This window comes from Canis lupus, chromosome 36 (genome assembly GCF_048164855.1).
Source record: "Canis lupus baileyi chromosome 36, mCanLup2.hap1, whole genome shotgun sequence".
In the NCBI taxonomy this organism is placed as follows: Eukaryota; Metazoa; Chordata; class Mammalia; order Carnivora; family Canidae; genus Canis; species Canis lupus.
Window position 1 is genome coordinate 24,862,252 of NC_132873.1, and position 17,683 is coordinate 24,879,934.

Here is a 17,683-nt window from a genome sequence, read left to right on the forward strand (position 1 = left end):
CAGCAGAGACTCACAGGGTCTTGACGGGAGGATGGAGTTCTTCACTGAGTCCTCAAATGTTAAAATATAAGGGTCTGTGTGAAATTTGAGAGACAGCATTTATAATAAACTAAATGTGCAGTTATATGTCTTGAAAGTAGTTTTTAAGGAAATTTCACTAAAAGTGTTATTCTAAAAGGTGGTACAAGTTACAAAGAAAAACTGATAGTTTCACAGAAACCTGTAGATTCATAAGTTGCTGACAGATTCAGCTAATATAAGAAGTTAAGGATGTTCTTGGGGACATTCATCAATAAATTCTTTCTGGCTGCTAACCTTTGAGATGATATCACAAAAAGTCACTGTGTCTAATCCTGGGCTCACTGGACAGAGTTGGTTGAACTCTGGCATGGTTGAACCCTCTTGTCTGGAGCTGGTAATGCTACTCAGATTCCCTGTGATCATTCCATTTCATCATAGACACCGATCTTTTGTAAAATACAATACAAATAAGCTTAGAAAAAAAGAAATGAAAACAAGATCTACAGAAAGTCCACATTTTCATTATTATTATTATTATTATTATTATTATTGAACAGATTTAGAATTACTCTGGCAAATTTCTGTAAAAGTTTCTAAAGGCTCATGTTCAATTTCTGTTCTTATCTCAGATCATCAGCAGTAAGTTCATGACCCAGTGCTGGTCCATATATTTTGAGAAGTACTGTTCTAGACTTATATACAAACGAAAGCTTTTTTCCTCATGTTTGCATCCCTTTCTGTCTTCATTTTTCCTGCACTTGCTTGTCTTCCTATTTTACTCACTCTTTTTCTTCTTTTAAAATGAATGGAACATAATCATGAGAATTGTTAGGGTAGGGGACTCTGCAGAGATACAAAGATGCATGTCTATTTTTTATCTTCTAATAAAACACATTTGCAAAATCAAATGTGACATTCACACTTACACATACGTTAATGTATGGTCTCATTAGGTTTTGAGACTGTAGACAAGTAAGTCTTAACGTGTAGTTCTAGTACCACCTATATCAGAATTACTGGGGTAATTGTTTAAAACGCAGACTTCTAAGACCCATCCTGTAACTACTGAACCAGAAGTCCTGCTATTTGCTCTATGGAGTCTGAATTTTAAACATAAGTCCCAGATGCTTCTAATATTTATTTATTTATTTATTTATTTATTTATTTATTTATTTATTTATTGCTTCTAATATTTAACAATAAAATTTGAGAATTATTCTTTCAGGGTTTGGAAATCTATGTGATTGTTTCTACTTCGTGTACTACGGTGGTAAATCATAAATCCTGAAAATGTTCCCTGTGTGAATATAGTGCAGTCTCTACATAGGTGCTTTTAGCAGAGAATCTCCGGGGTATATTATAGAGTTCATTGCTCTCTCAGTCATATGCATAATTGGAAAAAGGTAATATTCTCATTTTACAAATGAAAACAACACACAAATACATATAAAATAATTTTATATCCTTCTTTATTGGCTTAATTTTATTTTCAGAGTTTTACATGCCTAAAATCTATTCTTCAGTTCACCCTACTTTACAACATAATTTTATTTCGAATAACAAATGGCATAGCTGCAGAACCTATTAGCCATATAGTTAAACAGTTGTTATGAGTTGAATGAGTAAGGTGGGATTATACACAGACTGCCTTAATATTTTGTTAATCGTACATTAACATAGGATTGATACACCATCAGCAAGTAAAAATAACATTCTAATATATTCATACAAAATTTACCCATAAGGAGAAATATATCCTTCACATTTCCAGATACAAGTCAGTCAAATAAAGGAAACCTGCTATACCTGGTTCTTTAATTCTATTGTGGAAATTACTGAAAGGAAAAAAACCACATTTATTCTTATTTGTGCATGCCCCTCTATGTTTGGCACATTACCACAGCCTATAGGTATGGGTCTATTAGAAATAGAAAAATGAGAGTAATTTATTCTTGTTGATGAAAGCTGTGGATCACAATCGTGGTATTTTGGCTTGAGTGGACATAGATAAAAGGATTTTCTTATCCATCTAAGATGAGAAAATCAGTCTTTTGAGGATATTACTATCTTCCAAAGCATAATGATAATTTTCCAGATTAAACTACAGAATCCTAAGAAAATATGCCCATACTTACTCTTCTTGAACTCAGTATTCTTCAGAAATGTTGCTGTTGTGAAATTGTGCAGGCTTCTGGAAAATCTTCCTCTGCACCTTTTAGCCTTGCCAGTGTGTGCTCTGGATCCAGTCACCAGACCTCCCCGAGTTCCCTTTCCTTATCTTAGGGATAATAGCACCTCTCAGAATTGCTGTGAGAATCCTATCAGTTAATGATTCTAAAATGTCAGGTGTAGTTCTTGTCACTTGATGAACAGTAGTTATTCTGGGGGAAAGTTGTACAATACTGAGAAATGTGTGGCTAAGCTTTGATATCATGCAGACCCTCGATTTGAAATTCAGCTACTTTTTTTGCCCTGTGATTTAGCTATGTGCTAGCAAGTTATTCAGTCTCTCCATCCACTAGTTTTTTTATTTGTGAAATGGGATCGTAATGACCAGCCCAGAAGGGGACTCTGAGGATTGAATGAGGGAGTGCGTATACACTCTCATCGTGCCTGGGTTGTGTAAGTTCATAATAGGTAACAGATAATAGCCTTTATTATTTTTATTTACTTTGGATTTACTTTGGATAATAGGATTTATTATTTTTATTTACTTTGATTCCCTACCAGTTTCTATGCTAAAATTTAAAAGCCATGTGTTTCATGTGCATGTATTAGCTGATTTTTATTTGAGCGTCTACCCCTGACCTTTTAGCAGTTGTCTCATTTTTGAACGGGTTTTCAAAATGTTTTCTGATTTATACATAGACCAGTGTGTATTTCCATTGGAGGATTTGGGGAATCTGAAAGCAAAGCGAAGAGGAGACCGGCATTCATCTGGCTGTTGAATGAACACAATGTCAGAAGAAAAAGCCTCCAGTATAAGTTGTAGCAGACAGGCACACACTTACTGCAGGGCTTAAATAATGCATAGGAGTGATGTCAGACTCGGAGGCATGCAAAATGCATGAACACAAAGGAAATTCATAATCGGCTTTTCAGGAAAAAGGTCGTTCCTTCCTGATGTGCTAACCTTGATTCTGTTTTGTGTTTTTCATGCCAGCATAAAGACAGATGGAAGAGACACTGCTAAATTTTTCCACTGCCAATTCGTATCGTCATCTAAGAATTGTGTCTTTGCTCTTCTCTGCTTTACTCTTTGTTGGCGGGGGGTGGGGTGCGGTGGGGTGGGGTGGTGGTGGGCTTTTTCGTTCTTTTTGTATTTTAATTTTTTAATTTAAGTATAGTTGATACACAACGTCATATTAGTTTTAGGTGTGCACAACAGTGATTCAACTTCCCTATACATTGTGCTATCCTCCCTGCAAGTGAGCACAGTACTATTCCGGCATCGTTGACCATATTCCCTGTGCTGGGCCTTTTATTCCCATGACTTATTCATTCTGTGAGCTTTTGGGAATAAGCTACTTTAGTTAAGTGATGCCTTTGATTTTCTGTGATTAATCCCTTCAAATCCACAAAGCACTGATTCGCCCACAGGCATCCTTGCTAGATCAATAACTTTGAATGTTGACCATTGTGAAACCAATTGGCTTTCAGAAGGAGATCTTCTGGAGAAGAGATGAAGGGACAGTTTCCGTACCCTTATTCTTAAGCTTTCCTTTCTCTCCCTGAACACTGATGCTTAAAATTTCTAGTCTTTCCTCCTTCCCTGGCCTCATCTCTCCCTTACCTTCATGCTCTAGTCACACTGGCCTTCCTTTAGTCCTTGAAAGTGCCATACTGCATCCTACCGTAGGGTCCCTGCACAGCTCTTCTATCTGGAATGTTCTTTCTTTTCTCTTCCCTCTTCTTACCCATCCTTCAGAGGTTTAGTTCCTGAATTAATTCCTTGAGGGAGATTTCTCTTATTCTCTGGCCTGGGTCATGTCAGCAACTCACCCATTCCATTAAGACCTTCTCTTTTTGCTTTGTAGCATGTATCATAATAGCAACCACAGAATTCATTTTGTATTTGTTATTTAGTGTTTCTCCCTCCTCTGAAATAGAAGCTCTGCCAAAAAACATGCACAAAAACCCCCCACAAAAAACAGGGGCTATGTTTGTCTTATTCAGAACTATCTCCCAATGCTTGGTACCATATGTTATCATAGCGAGTGAAAATGCTAAGATGTTATATGGGTACAAATTTGGAACTGATGTGCTTCCCATTTTATTTGTTGCTGTTGGTCTTTGAAGTCTTTCTTCACACAGGGATGTGGTTTGGAGAAAGGAATAACATCTATAAATCTTGAGGCCTGACACTATATGCTTTTCTGGCTGAACCTTCTCAATGCAGTAGTCCACTGTGATTGAAGAGACATTGGCTGAACTACCTGTGTTTAAGAAATACCATCTCGGGATCCCTGGGTGGCTCAGTGGTTGAGCATCTGCCTTCGGCTCAGAGTGTTATCCTAGGGTCTTGGGATTGAGTCCTGCATTGGGCTCCCTAAGAGGAGCCTGCTTCTCCATCTGCTTATGTCTCTGCCTCTCTCTCTGTGTTTCTCATGAATAAATAAATAAAATCTTAAAAAAAAAAAAGAAATACCATCTCTATGAAAAGGTACATGTATGTGATGGTTTAAGTTTGAGCTCTAGCATCATCTACTCTCTCTTGATCAACTTTGTAAATTTCTTGATCAACCTCGAAATCTAGTGCCCTTATGAAAATGGCTTGTACTGTGGGGACATAGATTTCTCTTACATAGGATAATAGCCTGTTTCACACATGTGACTATTGGTGACACATGGATGACCAGAACCTACAGTTCAATTAAAGGCCTATTTGGCAAATGTTAGAATATTTGGAAGATAAAGAATCATGGCTTGGAGATCCAGACTGGTGGGAGCATCAGGTGAGCTTCTTTCCAGTCCCATTAAGAATTTGTGGGTCCATAACTAGGAAATAAGCAAGAATTCAAGATTATACACTTTTGCCTGTTGATGAAAACAGAGAGGCTGGCATTGTTGAGAAGTCTGTCATTCATAGGCTGTAGACACCTTTGATGCCAATAAGAAGAAATGAACTCATCCTTTCTAAATTTCTTTTTCCTAACCCCCTTTGGGCGACTAAGTCGAGTTAGTGAGGTGATTGCCATTTTCCAGAGTGTTATCTGAGAAAGGTAGTATTGTGAAAGAGCTTGGGCTTGGGTGCCATTCAGATCGGACCCTTAAATCCTGTTTGTTATCACTTCCTCCCTGTGAGCCTCAGCTTCCCCATCTGTAACAGAGGCCTGATAACATGATGAACCTCAGCCTTAGAGCACGATGCCATTCATCAGACTATTTTTAAAGCATCTATGATGTGTCCTTGGTACATGGTAGGCCTTCTGTACGTGTTTGTTCTTATTGCTGTTTGCTAGCACACACCCAAGAATCCACAGTGGTTTGTTCTAACACTGGGCAGAGTTTACATGTCAGAAGAGGCCTGGTAGTGATTCTGGAGTGCCAGGCTGCTGTGTCCACATAGTCTATTGTAGAACCAGCCCTGAGCTTTATGGCCCCTTGAAGCTTTATGGCCAATTATGTCTGGGTTAAGGAAACAGTAGAGAGAAAATTATATCCACTAAATATATCACAGACCTTAAATCCGGTCTGTCTCATTTTACAGCAAGATATGTGACAAATGAGGATATTTTGTCTTGCTTTCCTGGAAGTTTGCTGGAAAGATATGGTCCTGCAGCCTGTGAATGCATTGATCCATTCAAGCAGCGCTTAATAATTGCAACCCCCACCCTGGGTGGCCCAGCTTCAGGAGGCCCCTTTTCCATTAAAGAACAATGCATCTCATCTGGAAATTCTTCACTACAACCTCTTCCTCGGATAAGACAAGAGCTAGATTGAGAAGACAGCTAGATTGATGTTTTGCATCCATTTTTGCATTAAAAATCACGTCTGAGGATAACCTCAGGATTGATAACCACAGTTTTGGGTTTTCCTGAAAGCTAGCTGATGTTTCAAAAAGTTTTAGTCTATCTTTACAGTTTGGAATCACAAATCCACAGAGTTGACTCTGGATTAGTTAGAATGCTGTAAGCCCTTTTGAGTACCTAAATGAATGCTATATCTGATTAATCATAGCAGTAAATTAGAGTTTCCAGATAATGAGCACTCTATTCTTAGTAAATCAGTTAGAAAACTCCCCTATGATAACAGTTTGTTGACATCAGCTCACTCTGTATGAATGTGTGTGTGTGTGTGTGTGTGTGTGTGTGTGTGTGTACACATAACTCATTCTTTGGAATTTTCCCAATGGAAAAGCAAAGGAAGGAAGCCGAGGGGAGGATGGGGCAATTGCATCCTGTACCCTTTACAGGGTGTGGCCACAACGGCCTCAGCCTGAGGGACGCTCATAGGTTGTGTTGTTTTCATTTAGGATGCCTGAACAGTGGTAAGTCTTGAGGAAAAGTGGGAGTGGCTCTCAATGTTTTCTTAGCTGGACAGGAGTCTGCTGGTAGAGGTCTGCTCAAATCCTGCTTAGGATTTCATTTCTAGAACTTTGGGAAAGAGGAAGGAGAAGCAGGATCATCAGTAGGGTGGACCCACGGAGCTCTCAAAGCCACGTTAGGACTCCAGAACTATCTGACTTCAGTGCTGGCCACTTCTATGAATGAAATTGCCAAGTGGGTGGGCCAGGTACATGATTTTAAGGAGAATGGAACATGCTTCTTCTTCCTGCTTCCTAAATCTGATTTGAAATGACATGGATTCAATCCTGGCAAAGGCAGAGAGAACCCCTTTGGGACTCTATGAGGTAAGATATTAGAAAGTTCTGTGAAATGAGTTCTACTCTCTCTCACCTGATTTCTTATTAACAACCTATGTGGTGTGCTTATCACATTTAATCATTTGACAACTCGATATCCATCAGTGCTAGGATTAAAGCATTTAAAACTTTTATACACGGGGCCCCTGGGTAGCTCGGTCAGTTAAGTGGCTGCCTTCTGCCTTTGGCTCAGGTCATGATCTCAGGGTCCTGGGATGGAGCCCAGTGTCAGGCTCCCCGCTGAGTGGGAAGTCTGCTTCTCCCTCTCCCTCTGCTCCTTCCCGCACTCGTGTTCTCTTTTGTTCTCCCTTGCTCTGTTCTCTCTCTGTCAAATAAATAAATTTCAAAAAATCTTTTAAAAATTTAAAAATATGTGGACCTTTTGCTGAATTTCTAGAGTCCCAGTGATTTCAAATGAATTACTTTACAGTGATGTTAAGTACAGGTTCTACCTATAATAATGTTCTTTAAAATGTCATTTGAATCTAAATAGATTTTTTTTAAAGATTTTATTTATTTATTCATAGAGACACAGAGAGAGGGGGGCAGAGGCACAGGCAGAGGGAGAAGCAGGCTCCATGCAGGGAGCCGGACGTGGGACTTGATCCAGTGTCCCCAGGATCAAACTCCGGGCTGCAGGCGGCGCTAAACCGCTGCACCACCGGGGCTGCCCCTAAATAGATTTTATGACACGTTATCTGCCTCTGGATAATAATATTTTTTGGCAGATTTTAAAGCTCTTCTCTCATGAATGAGATGTTAAAGCAGATTTATTTGTAATGTAATATTTATATGGACAAGTACTCGTAGACATTCACATTTTAGAAACTGTTGATTTAACAGTGATCTTACAACAAAACTTTAATTTGAGAATAAAATCATGTTTTTGTTAAGATTTTCTTGTGGCAATCGTAGTAAACTGAACCAGCTTCTTGTAGACCTTTGAAATCTGCTCTAATTGTTTGAAAGATAGGATGAATCCAGGGCAAAATTTCAGTTCTATCCTAATCCTTTTTCAATGAAAAATTGTGCCTGTGGACTACAAAATGCCAATCAGTGGTACTCAAGGTGGGTGGGGATGCTATTTTTTATTGTCTTAAATATAAAGCATGCAACTGACATTTAGTTCCAGAGCGCCAAGGAAGCTACTGTTGCTACAGTGTATTGGACAGACCCAGTAGTGCCCTCATTTAGAAACATAGAAAAATGCTTAGTTTAATGAAAAGAAAGTTGATGGCTTAATAAGGATTCAGGTGAGCCATCTAATCTCTGGAAAGTGCTTCATCTTCTGATCAAGCCATTATGAGGAGGGATCCATGGAGAATAGACACATCTGCAAAATTATTCTTAAGGATTAGTAGCAATGAATGTTCCAGAAAGATTGCTCTCACATACTTCCAACTAATATTTTCAGACTGAGTTTGGATTAGCTCCAAAACGTATTTGGTTCACTTCAATAAGGGTAACCTCTTTCTTTAAATCAAGTTAGCCATTATAGCTCTTGATCTTATTATATGAGCTAAGATTAAAGGTGTGATTTACCCATCACTGAAGGATGCTTTTGTGCTGAACTTCTTATTTTATAGATATAATGGTTGTACGTGTCTCAGAATCTGCAGCTATTAGGTTCATATAAAAGTAACATCCTGAAGATTCTAGAGGTTGCTTTTAAACTTCGCTTAGTATTAAAAGGGACTATCTTTGAGCGAGAGCTTAGTGTATGTATGGTATTAAAGAAAATCATTAGAGGAAAGAAAGGAGGGATATATAATCAAAACCTCATTGTCGTTCCTGGCAACTTTTTGACACACATAGAGCCACAACAGAGATTGCCAAGTCAAACACGATATTCACAATCCAAGTCTCATTGTGTAGGGAGATGAGGGCATCCCTGCCTGTTCTTTATTAAGCTGAACTTAAAGCTCATTGACAGAATTTTAGGCTTCAAGTGACCTTCCACCCAAGAACTGTGCAGATTGATTTCCTCTGTGTGAGAGACCATGTTAGGTGTGTAATGGCATAATGTACTCTCATTGTACGTGTGGACTGCACTTCTACTGTCTGCTCATTTGTCATCCAGATTAAGAAAGCAGTCACCAAAAACACGTAAATCAGCGTGCTTTTGTTTTAATTTACATACATCTATGAGAAATTAGGATAAAATTATTTAAAGAAATTTTAAAAGGTAAAAACTAAGGAAATGAGGTTGAGGATCTGCACTTTTAAATATTAAAAGAAAAACATAACTTTTTTAGAAAGAAGGAAGAAATGGATTTAAAAATTTCTAAACCCCACACATGTAGTTCCTAATATGTGCCAGGTTCAAATACTGTACCCATGTACTCCTCACAGCTTTGTGAGCTAGGTGCCATTATCATTTTATAAATTAAAGAGATGGAAAAAAAATTAAAGAGATGGAGTCTATCCAGTTTTAAGATTTGCACAAGGTTATGGATCCAGTAGATGAGAGAGATGGAATTTAAATTTAGGTCTGCTGTTTCTCAAAATTCTGGGATCTTACCATCACCTAATAGCCGCAGTCTGGCAACATCATTATCAAGCGATGTATTACTCTCTTGATACCTGTAATAAAGGATTTGTACCTAAAAAAATAAAGCATATTTATGTTGGTGAACAGAAGGGCTATGTGGACTGAATGCCAGCGATATATTAATTATGTTGCATTAGGGGTTTTATTGAGTTACTAAGAGACGGAGAATCTGAGCTTTCTGTTTTGACTGATTAAGGTTGAGTGTGGGAAAGTTGGACTTTAGGGGAGTTGTTTGAATAGGGAGAGGGACAGGAAGAGCATGGTGGGCTTAAAGAGTGAAATTCAGGCTGGTGGTTGGACTTGGAGAGAGCTTAGAGGTGGATGAGTCACCTCGCAGGGTCGTTGGAGTGGAGAGTCTGGAATTGATTCACAGCCTTTTGCACTAAGGGTGGCTATTTATAGCTACCACAGCTCTGTCTGCACACAAAAGATGCAGACGGGAGGAGAGGGTCACGTTTAGGTTATGGCTTTAGTGCTTGGTGCTGGGCCTGGGTGTGAAGCATCACGGGCCATCTTCTCTCCCACTTCTACAGTCCATTCTGCACGTGGCAGCCAGAAGGATTTTTCTTAAAAAAAACATGGATCATGTTACTTCCTTGATTTAAGTTTTCCGGTGACCTTCCATCATCCTCAGCCTCAGGAATTCAGACTCATCACAGTGGTCTAGATGGAAGGTGTGATCTAGCATCAAGGACATGGTCTCTGGGTTCACTGTGCACATACTACTTTCAGGATCCTGGACAGATTTCCTAACTTCTCTGTACCTAAGTTCCTATCGTTTAGAATCTGACAGTGGTACCTACCTCAAAGGATTGTTAGAGTTGTCAAGGAATCGATAAAGACAAAGCAGTAGAACGGTGCCTGACATATAAGCCATCTCTGAACTGCTTTACTAGCTTGTATTCTGGGCCATGACTGAAACTCTTAGGAGGTATCTACCAAAACGAGTTCAAGTGTTTCCTCTCGCTAATCTGTTGGTGGTTTCCTCCCTTGTCAAAATGAGTGTTTAATCATTAGGTTGGGATCAACTATGTTATATAGGAAGTTGCTTAACAGCACACTTGTCTCCACTGGATATATGTCTGGAGGTGTGGGTGTCCAGGAGGCTCCCTCAGAGGTGTGCCTAGGACTTGGCTCTAAGTCATCCAGTGTGGATCTAGTGAAAGATTTCCCATTTTCCAGGTTGGTTTACCACCCTGGTAGATGGCCTGCCATAGAGGATAACCATAAAACATCTCTCTCATGCTTTGGGGGTACATGGCCTTGAATCAACACATCTGTGCTCTCATCCTGCCAGTGCATCAATGTACATGCCTTTCAGTGCACACGTACCCCAAGGCCAGACCCTGCAGACTGGTCATCAGCTTCTCTGAGCCGCTGTTGCTTTTGTTTGTTCTTGTCCTGTGATGTGCTGTGCCTTTTTCTCCCATCTCTAGTGTATTTTAATCAGCAGATCTTTCTGGTATCTATAGGAAAATCGCTATTCAAGTGAGTACCAAGCCATAGTCATTAGTGTTGTGGTAGCAGGATCATAATCTCTAAAAACATCTGACACATTCTTTTTTTCAACTAGAGTGAGTTCAGTGTTAGAAATTGGGCATCTAGGGAGACTAGGTTAAAACTAATGTCACGTTTGCAAATTCATGAGGAAAGTTATTAATAAATTCTCATAGGACTTAATAAAATTTATATTCTGTTTGGTGCAGTCATTGGTAGAGACTCCCCCTTCCCTTGCAATGTAGTTCAGATCCCAAAGTTGTTGTCAGAGTCTTCCTGTCACATTGCAGCAGGATTCCATAACCTGCCCAGCACATACTTGTAGAAAATTTGCAAAAAACTTTACAAAATGGTTAAGAATAGCAAACAGTCCCTGTGAAATTGTGCTCTTTGCCCAGCTCTTTAATGAACATTTTGATTCAAATTGTAGTTTAGTATATTGCTCTCCAAATCCTAAATCCCAGGGCATCTAATTTTCAAGTATAGCCAGAATAAGCCAGACTCCCTTATGATCCCATCTTAGGGCATAGTTATATTCAATTTGTATCCAAAAAGTAATTTAAAACAACTTAGATGTTTATGCCATTTGTGAGAAAATGTAGGGAGAGATTACTTTAACAAAAGAAAATTTGCAAGCATCATTTTTCATCTCTCTGGCATAATCTTCACATGACATTTTTCTAAAAAAAATCCTATCTTTTCGTAACTCCCGAGTTGATTGATAGAAGAGTGGAGGCTATGAGCATATATATTTTTGTTCCTGTTTTATCTCCAGTACTGTAATATTAACATAGATATAGAAACATTTGCAAATTCAAATTTTGTTTGGATGTATTTGAGATGTCTGGTCATATCACCTATATATTCTCTTATTACCTTAAAAGCCTATTCAGAGGACATTTTCTGGAATCAAAATCATGAACAGGAAAAAAATACTCTTTTAAAGATAATTTTCATAGTGATCTCTGCATATTAAATATTATGGGAAAGGAGTTGTAAAAAATTGAGTCTCTCTGCTTACATTGTTTTAGCTTTTGTGGCATTTTAGAGAATTCATTATTTAAATGACTCTTTACAATCATATTGTGGGTTAATATAATTAATCTTACTTTTCCAAGGATGAAAAAGATAACATCCTGGGGCCCAGGCAATGACAATAGCTTTTGCCACTGAATTCGGCTCTAAATATGGCCACTTGTTTCCTGTTTCTGATGACCTTTCATAGAACTAAAAAATGAGCTCCGGGTAGTAAAGCAAAATTTGCAAAAATTTTTGCATAGACATGTCTATGTCCATAGACATAGTATGTCTATGGAACAGCGAAGCAGAGGAATGCATAAGGCACCTTAATGACTGGCCTAACGTGTAGATATCCAAAGGATATCTCCTTTGTGCCTCCCCAAGATACATCAAACCTGATAGATCCAGAGCCATATGAATTCCACACAGTTACAGGGAGTGCTAATTATTCCTCCTCTGCGCCTCTTTAACTGTATAAAGTACACACAGCCCAATCATGGCACTCTTGACATTGCATTGTACCTTATGTGTCAGTCTTCCCTACCACACTGTGGTCTCCTGATGGCAGGAAATGGGTCTTCCTTATCTTCCATAGTAGGCAGGCAGTCATTTAATGCTTTTCAATGAATGAATGAGTGAGTAAATGAACAAGCTAACAAATGAGAGAAACAGTCATCAGAGATGTGCACAGTCCAAACCATTGCTGTGATTGCTCAGTATTCCTGGAAATAACCATAGAACAGAGTTTCCATGTGTGGTCTTTGTAGTAGTATCTCTATCAGAATCAGCTCCTTAGAGTGTTCGCTAAACTTCAGATTCCTGTGTCCTAACTTAAACCTACTGAACCCAAGTCTCTGGAAGAGCAGCCCAGGAATCTGCATTTTAAGGAAACCTTCAGGATATTCATAGTGAGCAATGGAGCTGGGCAATCATTGTTGTGGAGGATCAATTAGCTAAAGGGAAAAGTGGCCAATGATGATTTGTTTCCTAGTGAATGTGCAGGAGATGTTGGTAAGTTTGGTTATATAGAGATTTTGTTTAAGACCCCACATGTTCCTCCTAAAGATAATGTGGTTTCAATTAAGGAAAGGGGGCCTGTTTCTGACCTAATTAATTAGATCTGAGAAAATTCTCTGAGCCCCTATAATCTATAGTTACGAGAATTGTATATGGTGTAATCTTCTATCTCTGTGCCTTTGTTTTCTGGGTCCAAACACTTTATTTGTTTTTTCCTTGGAGAAGCAGACTTAACAGAATTAATTCCAGTATTAATAACAGAATAAATTTAAATAGCCCTAAAGAGTCATTAAAAAAAAAAAAACAATGCTAGATGAAATCCCTTCACAAAAGTATCATGGATTGCTAAAATAGGCAAGAGTGAAGATTTTCAAGTTTTTTTGATCATGTTCCCATAATTTTCTTAAACAGATAGGTATAAAATTATATTGAAAGGATTTTAGGGCTTTTTTTTGCATATGTACTTTGCTTTCTATTTAGAGAAAATGTACCACCAACTAGACTTGTAAGAGAACAAAGAAGACATATGAGACACGAGTGGACAAGCTTTATATAAATGCTACCAAACAAAATTAGATTTAAAGAAGGTACTTAGGTACATGAATTAAACATCTGCAGTGTTTCTTCTTTGTAATTATGTTCCAGCTTAAAAGTTACCCAAGTCTCTATAATATGCGCTCCTAGAAAATAGACTATTTCAATTGTAGAACAGGCACTTTAATCCTAGTAGGAAGAGAAATAAGAATGAGAATGGGAAAGCAAGCAAGAATGGTAACGGTCCAAGAGTAATGTCAGAACCAGGGAATGTGCCTCATGAAAGCTGACATGTTTTTAGGTTTAAAGGAAGAAACAAAGTGAGAGATGGTTGGTTATGTGTGGAGGGGATTGGGTCAAAGGCTCCACCATAACAGGGGTAGAACCCTGGGCAAGAAGGCCAAGAGTAAGTATGGATACAGAAAAGATGGTATTAGATTATATAATTAGATTTATAATTATGTCCACATTCTACCTATAGGGGATATAGAACCCTCTGTTTAGTATATATTTTATATTCAGTTATTTTTCTTACTTCGAATTGGGATTTTTTAAAAAAGACCAAATCACCTAATATACATATTAGATGAGGGGAAAAGGAAAACTACTTCTACAATCTGGGAAAAATATTATGTCCTTAGACATCCATGAAAAATAGATGTCAGCATAAAAACGGCTATCACGGAAAAGTTGTTCTGGGTCTAGACTAGAATTGACTCCAACCTCAACAAAGGTGTTAACCTACTTAAAGAGGAAAGTTTTACTCTGAGGGACCAATTAAAATTGGTCTTGAAACAAAGAATAGGAATGAGTCACTCTAGTCGTTCTTTATGTGGTGTGACCAAGGCTGGCCAGAGTTGTGCTAGTTAGCAGCATGGGAGCGGTAGTAGTGGTGGAGGTTGTGAGAATCATGTCAAAATAATTTATACTCTGTGCTCCTAAGCTGGCTTATTTATATGGATTTGATATTTTCAATTAAGGGTAGCTGCCACCCATTGCCAGAAGTGCTTGTCTCTTTCAGACATAATGAATTATCAGAAACATAAACTTATCAGAGAAAAATTTCAATCTAGAATAACCAGATTATTAATCAACTTGGGTATCTTCTATGTGACAGACACTGTGCTTGGTGGGGAATAAGATCTTCCTCATGGAGATTTACAGGGTGGGTCTCTTGCTGTGGCATTTTTAAATTAGAACAGATCCATCAAACTTCTCCTGTGGGTTTGCTCATCCTAATTCTGACCCATTTCTCATTTTTATGGGACATTTGAATTCCACATGAGCCTGAATACTCATAGTACATTTTCAACACTTGGCTTCAACTAGTCTTTTTTTTTTTCTTTAAATATCACAAATTTCACCAAATAGAGCTGTCTACATGACCTATGAGCCAATGAGGGGAATTAAAGTCAAAGATCTATCTATGGCTTATCCCAACCCACAGGAACTGTTGGGTAAATTGAATACACAGATCTGTTTCTTGGTAAAGACTCTTGGAAACAAGCACCCATCACTCTTCTCCCTATTTTCTACTCGACACAGTGCAGTATTTCTACCTTGAAGTGGATGTGGCTGGCAAGGAAAGAGTTATTAATGACCCTTCTTGGAACAAGAGACAGACACTGTCACTGGTTCTCAAAGTGCCTTTCTAGGAGGAATGTAAGGGATGTGTGGAGGCTCACGCTCCCTTCCATCTGGCGCTCGGGTCACCTACAGTGATTCTCCTCATCCCATTACTACCTCCCATTCTTTTTTTTTTTTTAATTTTTATTTATTTATGATAGTCACAGAGAGAGAGAGAGAGAGAGGCAGAGACACAGGCAGAGGGAGAAGCAGGCTCCATGCACCCGGAGCCTGACGTGGGATTCGATCCGGGGTCTCCAGGATCGCGCCCTGGGCCAAAGGCAGGTGCTAAACCACTGAGCCACCCAGGGATCCCACTACCTCCCATTCTATTTCTGCTCCTCAGTGGTCCTTCTTCCCAAGGTTATGTCAGAAGTGTACATTTTGTTTGGCTTACCTGATGCCTTTGAAGGAAGCAAAGGTAGGTAACACCAGAAGTACAAACCTCTTCTTACAGGGAGGTCACATTAACAAGTACAGTTTTATTACCTCTGCTTTTTATCACCGTGATCCTGGTGCTTACTCCTTAAATAAGATATAATGGTGCCTCATCTTTCCTGAGGCCTCAAGAGGAAACTCTCACAATATATTCAGAAAGTTTCTTATGTGTGTAGCCACATTTTTTTTAAAGTATTTTGAATGGTTGGACACCGTCTACTTCTATGTCTATATTCTGTTCCTTGCAGGGTCCAGCTTTTTCTGCCTTCCAGTGACCAATAGCCAAACAAAAAAAAAATTATGTACATTTATTTGCAAAAACATAAGAGTCTCTCTCTCCAAGCAGCTCTGCCCACTAACCTGTCTTCTAGAAGGGGAGCAAGTCTTTTTGCGGTCTAGACTGAAGCAGTGATGCAGTGTTGGGGATTCTAGGCCAAGTCAGGCCTGAGGAGTCTAAATCACTGATCGCTTTTTAGGATGGTGAGTATATATGTCAGGAATTGTGTTAAGCTGCAGGTAACAGAAACCAAATAGGAATTTATTTTTGCCTAGGTAGCAAGAAGTCTGAAGGCAGGTGGTTCAGGGCTGAAGGATTTGTCATGGCTGCTTCTGGCTTTTTGCTCTGCCATCCTTACCTTAGCATGTAGCACTCATCCAAGGAGAGGGGTAAGGAAAGAACAAAAAGGATTATTGAGTCTGCCCTTTTTGAATCAGTAAAATAATAGCTTTCCCAGAAGTCCTGCCCAGTAGACTTCCACTCACGTCTCACTGGCCATAGCGAGGCCACATGCCGTCCTTAGCTGCAAGGCATTCTGGAGAGGGAAGTATTTTTAACTGGAAGCATCGTTGCCCCGGATAAAATTGGGGCTCATTTGGCAAGGAGGAAGCTCAGTGGATGGGCAGCGATCAGGATCTGCCCTGAGGGGCCACATGACACCGATCACAAGCACTGCTGTTCTGTTTCTGTGGTGGAATGGAGTGGTTTGCCTGTGGTGTTTGTTTAGGAGAGGAGGTGATGGCATGAGTGGGTCATACTTTTCCATTCTTACCGAGAACAGTGGCTCCTCCTTCCACAAAAAGAATTTTTGCCTTACAACCTGCTGACTGCCCGTGGCAGGGAGGACCCATCCTCCCAGAGTTCTTTGGCTTGTGATGAAAATAGTTGGCTCCTAACACAACCACGGTCCGCAACCTCTCAGACCCGGCCTGTCTGATCTTTCCCTCTGGTCCACTTTCTATTTCTTTCATGCTCAGAAGCATGGAAAACAAAAGGGGAGTTTTTCTTCTCAGGATTATTCCCTCGAGCTTGCGGCCTTTTCTCCACCTCTCCTTTTTCTAGTGTCGCTCTTACTTCACCATGTGTTGTTTATCCCAGCGCTCAGTTAAAATGTGTCCTTAATCTTTCCTCCTGCAAAAGGGATTTGGGGGGACAAATGAAGCACCTCTGACTTTATTTATTTATTTATTTATTTATTTATTTATTTATTTATTTTTGCACCTCTGACTTTAAGAGCCAATGTCACTGTATACATTTTCGTGTACCTAAAAAACTGTGAATGGCCGTCTTTTTCATTTTATTTCCTATTCTAGGCCCTAGGACAGAGCTTCAGACTAACGGGATGCGGGCAAATGATTAAATACGGATCCCTTCAGCCTCCGGGGAGGGGGCCGAGCCTGGTGCCACCAGGCACCCCTGCCTGCCATTTTAAGTTACAAGCGTCTCCTTCATTTAGTCCCAGTGTGTCCTACAAATAGTACCATATTCTGTGTGCCATGGGGTCCGAAAGCTTGGGAAATGCTGCCTTCAGGCCTAACCTTCAGGTCACTGTCCTTTCTATCCATACAAAAGCTTAACCACTCTCTTCTTGTATTGTTCAAGATTTACTGCCTTTGACCTTTTCTAGAAAATTATCCTTGCAGACTTGATGACTTGGTTGGTGTCCCCCGAACACCGTTCCTGGCAAACCTGTACTCTGTCTCCACTCATTTTCTTAGCTTAATGTCCCCTTTTTTTTCATCCCATTTTGGGATTTGCTTTGCTCTTCCTTTGTTTTTTTATATTGGATTTTACAGATGGGAGTGCACCCGGCCCCTTTCTTATGATGGATCAGTTC

At 39.4% G+C, this 17,683-nt stretch overlaps 1 protein-coding gene across 1 annotated transcript in view; it reads left to right on the forward strand.

Moving 5' to 3' along the window:
* Positions 1–17,683, forward strand: part of HECW2 (HECT, C2 and WW domain containing E3 ubiquitin protein ligase 2) — a 364,266-nt gene that overhangs the window by 195,465 nt on the left and 151,118 nt on the right. The gene's annotated exons all lie outside the window — the stretch shown is intronic.